The following is a 6,000-nucleotide window of genomic DNA, read 5'->3' on the forward strand; positions in this document are numbered from 1 at the left end:
ATATAATATACATGATATAATATATTATAATAATATACATTATTACATTATTACATATTATGTATATTATATATTATACATAACATTATTATACACAATAATGTACATAATAATATTATACAATAATAATATAATGTACATAATATATTATGTATAAATATTTACACATTTATGTATACAATATTACATATTATGTATATTATATATGTATAATATACAATATTATGTATAATATTAATTTATATAAATATTTATATAATATATAATATATATAATTTTCAATTTGTATATTTCAATTTATATTACTATAATATAATATATATATATAATATACATAATTGAAATATAGAAATTGAAATATACATATGTAGTTGTTTTTGATATAATGTTTGGATATGGTGTTTTTGGAGTTGTTTTAGAAATACACATTTACTGTAGCATTTGGAATGTGAAAAACAATTTTTCAAAAACAGTCCCAAAAACAAGGGATCCAAACACACCCAAAACACTTTGGAAACCAAGTGGTAGGTTAATATTCCAGAAGACACCAACAAATAGGACATGGCATGCCACGACGAGCACAAGGATTCAATTAAGATAGAATTGAGTCCATCCACATTTGAGAGTTACGTAGTTTATTGTTTGCTTTAGTAGTCGCATTTGTGACAAAAAAGATATCGAATTCTTTTCTATTTGTATTTTAGAAAAAAAAAAAAAGGATTAAGTTTTCTCTCTCCCTCTCTCTACTTTTATATTTGTTTTTAATATTAATAAAATTATTAAGAAGAAAGAGATTAATGTTCTGACTTTTTTTTTTATAATAAAGAAAAGAGCCACTTCAAATTTTTTTTATTCTTTTTGTTATACAAAAAGAAAGATATTTTTTTTTAAATTTTTTTTGACTTATTAAGTTGGTTTAATAGTGGGATCAATAGTTTAAAATATAATTCTAGGGACAAATTGATAATAAGGCTATAATATATGAGGTAGAATAATAAAAATTTGATCATTAGTGTTAGAGTTAAAGTGATTAAAAAATCACATTAAAAAATTGACAATGTAATTAATTTGACCGTTAGTATTAAAAATAAAATGACTAAAAATGAAATTAATTTGACTGTTAATATTAAAGATAAATTGATTAAAAAGTAACATTAAAAAAAAATTGATAATGACACCATATGTTAATTATGTTAAGGGGTAAAGTGATAATACCTCAAATTCTTTTTTTCATTTGTTGAATGATTAAAGGTTAAAACTTTTATCTGTTGGACGGCATAGAAAACTTAAGTTGTCACAAGTTAAATGACTATTCTAACAAATCAAAAAGTTGAAAATAAAAAGAAAACAAAAAGCTTAATGATCTAATTAAGGAAATTTCAAATAGTTTAGTTTAAAATTTATTTTTGCTATGCTCTAGAAAAAATATCCATCTTAAATTTTTTTTTTTTTTTTGCTATGCTCTAGGGAAAAAAAACCAGGTTATTTTTTTCTTCTGTTTATTTTTATTTGAGCGAGAAGACAAGATAATTTACCAGAAACACATTATTGAAAAACATACAGTAAAAGACAATAAAGAACGTTGAGCTACCAAAACCGTTAGCCCTTTTTTTTTTTCAAATCACCATCAGCCAATTTTGAAACTACACCAAGAAATATATATTAATCTTAATGCCCTCACACATGCCTTGTCTACAACATTCATGCACACTGGAACAAATAAACAAAAGATTTGGATCCAGGTGGACTCGAACCACCATCCTCTCAAATGAATTTACACTTGAGCGCTCTACCAGGCTTTGAGCTTATGGACCCTTCCAGAGCAACAAGATACAGTTATACTACTTGGTATACTTCTTCGGGTAAATTAAATTATAAGCTTCATAACATTTTCTCAGAGATTACCGATAATTTACTGACGGTCTTCCTCTACTTGCTCTAGATTTTTACCGATCCACTTCCCCAGTCACAATGAAACTCGTTTCATAAACTTCAGTTTGACAAAACCAAATAGTATCTAAATTAAGACATTCAATTCGGAAAAATAGTTGAAACTCGTCCCATCAACCATACCGGCCTACAGGCCCTCAAGCAAAAGGGTAAACATCAATTTTAGGGCTTCCATCCTCTATGGATTATCTCGGCAAAATGATCTCTAAGTTACAATTTTGATGAAGCCGATGATTTTTTTTGTCAGAAAAGGTCACTTAGGCAAACTATATTATTATTTGATGATCGATCCAAAGAGGCTAAAAATATCACTTTCTCCATAATATTCCACTTTTGCCCATAAAGCCGTCCACCTGACAAACTCGACAAAATCCCAAAAATGCCAATTTGAATGACAAAATCCCGAAAACTCAAAACAACACACAATTACAGCCCTTAGAACAAATATCCAATTTGAATGACAAAAATGCAAATTAAAGTCAAAAGAACAGCCACCCATGACAACATGCAGACGTAACGTGCCACATATGGGTCACTTCGACACATGGTTACATATGCCTTTTCATAGTGTCACGGGCCCCCTGAGAGAGACGACATTCAATTACACCTGCAGAAAACTAGGGAGCAGAAACAAAGCGTAAATCTCAACAAATTCAGACATCCCCAAAGAAAAATCTGCCATCTACCAGAACTCTTTAAAAACAGATTACTGAAACAAGTAGGAGAGGAGATTAAACATCACCAATAGAAATTAAAAAAAGAATGGCACCTACTGCGAACATTAAACATTCGAGAACTTGAAAAGTGCCATCTATACCTTGATCGCTTGCCGTAGATAAACATTTGGGAATCGTTGACTTGATAGTGACATCTATATAACCTTGATCACTCGGGAAGATACACAATTGAGAAACACACGGGACTTCAGCACGACAAAATGTGAAAATATGAGATTGTCTCCAGCATAGTAACCCTACATTATTTTTGTAGGAATCCTTTTCAGCTTTGATGTAAAGTACCAGGGGAACCTCAATAGACAACCACCAATTTAGTGTATTTGTACCTCAGCATGAAGCACAACATGCAGCAGCAAGGAAGCAGAATCAAGATGACAGCTTCACATAGCCTGCTTTACCATATGCGGGGAAAGCATGTAGCACCTGGGAAAACGCTGAACGCCCCCAACAAATTTAGAAGGAACGGCCTACGAGTTGACTCCAATCCAACCATTATGCAAATTTTTCCCCGTAAGCCTTTCCCCACGGTTATTAGGCAATCTTCTGCAAGGCGTCCTTGATGGTATGGATTGGTCTCTCATTCAGCAGCAACATCCAGAATCTACCAACATTGAATTCCTGCATTGCAGCCGCTCCTCTTCTCAGTCTTCAGTCTCTGATCAGCAACTCAATCCTCATATTTTGAAACAGCACCATTCACGCAAAATTTAAAGCTTATATTCCACAATAAGCAAGTAAACTTCCTGTAATCCTGTGATTTCGCACATACATTGGAAAACTCTGTATCCAGCACCGGCAATAGCACCAACCCATTATACATGCTAAATGCCCAATTCCTACATAAAATTCATCTACAAATACAATATGCAACGATGACAGTGTCAAGACCATTCAACATGCTCACTTAACGACAACAATGTCCCAGAGCATGTAAAGATCAACTGATCTGCCCTACCGTTACATAAAATCTAAGGACATTATTGAATTACTCCAAAGACAGCATTAAAAGGAGAGAGAATAATCATTCTCAAAGGCAAGTTAAGAATCTGCTGAGTTAAAAATGAGTCACAATTACTGGCGTCAGTGATCACTCCCTAAGCGTACATTAATTGCCTTGAATTAAACTCCTTAACGATAATTTGAACATAATTCTTCAACATAAAATCTACTTGTGATCTTGGGCCTTCGTACTCCCAAGATAAGTGCAATTAACAAAAATATTTGTTTTTGGCAGAAAGCAATCCAGTACATATTACATTTAGATTTTCTAAGTGAAAATTACGAAATTATTTCATGCAAGAATCCTTGTTAGTCTTCGTTAGTCACGATAACTATGAGAGCTGAGGCAAGTTACCATCTCTCAAGAGAGGAATCTGTATGGTTAAAAATGAAAAAGTGAAAGGCACTTGGACCAATCGGTGCTCTGCCTTTTATCTTTAACAAAAATAGATACCTGAATAGTAGTTTCAATTTTCAGTTCATTTTAATCTATAGTTAGACCAATAATTAAAGTTCTTACAGGCAATATTGCAGCACGAAGCTATTGGTAAATTGTGCAGGAGAAAATTTCCATTTCCTGATATGAAAATGACAGGTTATCCGATTCAAGACGTGCCGCAACCAGATTCAACCGTCAATAGTTCATACCAAAATGAAGATTGACTGCTGAATTCTTCGTTAAAACATTATAACAAAAGTAATGATTACATATTAACACTATAATCTTGTGTGTAGAAAATGACGACCTATTTTAGTAGAGTTACAAATTACTGTTCACTCTTCTTCCAAAAAAAATTATTCAGCCTTCACTGTAGAATCCTTGTTTAAAATATAGTAACTGCAAACTTGCAAACTAGAAATAACATATTAACAATACAATCTTTTATGTGGAAAATGAAGGCAAACTTAGATAGTTGATATTTAGTTTTCACTTCATTTAACAAAATTAAAACGGTTCTAATCGACATTTAACTGCTCAGTTAAATTGCTAGATAAGGGGATAAAGGTATAAGAGTAACGTAATGCTTAGATACGGCATAGATGGGATTGCGAGGTAAAAAACGGACGGAAAACATTAATTGGAGTACCTTTTGCAGTGAGTGCTGTGGATCTGGAGACATATCCTAGCTTGCTGAGAGATGCAACCATTTGCTCAAGGTGGTCTTGCTCCGCCTTGAATGGGTTCGATTAAAAGCATCATACCATTCAAGGAACGAACCAAGCCACCACTTTCGAAGGATCGCAGGCGGGAGTTCACAAGGAAATAAAGAAACAAAAGATAAACAACAGGACACGCGCACACAGGAGGGAAGAGCCGGGCAAAACCCCGTGCCATCTTCCCTCAAACACCAAAAAGTAAATTTTTATTAGGCATCTTTTGACCTGCCATGCGAGCGCACCCAGCATGGCAAAGGTCGGCATGGACATGAACTCGTCACATTTTTTTCCACTCTCTCTCTCCTGACTCTTCGATGTATTTCTTCATTGACTTCAATACATGTAGAAACACATGCCATCTAATTCACCATGCAAATTATCAATGATTAAATTAACTAGAATTAAACAACCGGTGGATCAGATAACTAAACCTCCGTTTAATTGATCATAGGCTTCGTTACCCCATGCAGAAGCTCCCTTTCCGATCGATCATCTTCGTACTTTGGACTTCTCGGATCTTAAAGGTCCGAACCGATCTAACAGATCTCGTAGACCTTTCGTAGCTTACTATTCATCACAGCCCAATCTTCTTGACAAGCTGCACGATAATCACAAAATTGAATTAAATTGACAAATATACCGGAATTCTAAATCATTTGTACAAGAAAATAAAACATCCCCAAGTAGAACAATTATAAAATAAAATACCTCAACCAAAATCTTAATTGTCACGAGCCTTAGAAAATCTTTCGAATTTCCGTCCCAAATACTTCGAACCCAATTAAAATAACGACCAGCCTCTACATCACAAACAATAACACATAATTAATACAGATATATAAGCGAGAAAACAAGAAAATTAACCTCATCGCCAAGGATTCAGAACGAACCTCAATCAATCTCCCAAAAATACTTCAAATCCGATTGGACATCCGCCGGCTTATAAGTCAAATAGAAAACTCGACATAAGCCGGACCAATCCTCAAAACTGCTCGATGCCATAGTCAATCTATAGATCATCAAACGATCTATTCAGATCGGGAGAGATAAATTGGAGAGGAGTAGCGAGGACGGATAGATCTAAGAAAAACTCATAAGTCAGAAGGCTCTGGAGAGGTTGCGAAATGGTAGCTGAAAGATAAAGCAGAGGAGACAG

The 6,000-nt window shown here is 33.7% G+C and overlaps 1 long non-coding RNA gene across 1 annotated transcript; it reads right to left on the reverse strand.

Annotated features, from left to right (window-relative positions):
- Window positions 1–2,245: 2,245 nt before the first annotated feature.
- LOC113711628 (uncharacterized) lies at window positions 2,246–6,000 on the reverse strand. Its single transcript, XR_011821766.1, has 5 exons — window positions 5,735–6,000; window positions 5,553–5,644; window positions 3,014–5,442; window positions 2,768–2,923; window positions 2,246–2,567 (listed from the first exon to the last, which is right to left on the reverse strand). It is a non-coding gene; the product is annotated as an uncharacterized lncRNA (long non-coding RNA).

This window comes from Coffea arabica, chromosome 10e (genome assembly GCF_036785885.1).
Source record: "Coffea arabica cultivar ET-39 chromosome 10e, Coffea Arabica ET-39 HiFi, whole genome shotgun sequence".
NCBI classification, from domain to species: domain Eukaryota; kingdom Viridiplantae; phylum Streptophyta; class Magnoliopsida; order Gentianales; family Rubiaceae; genus Coffea; species Coffea arabica.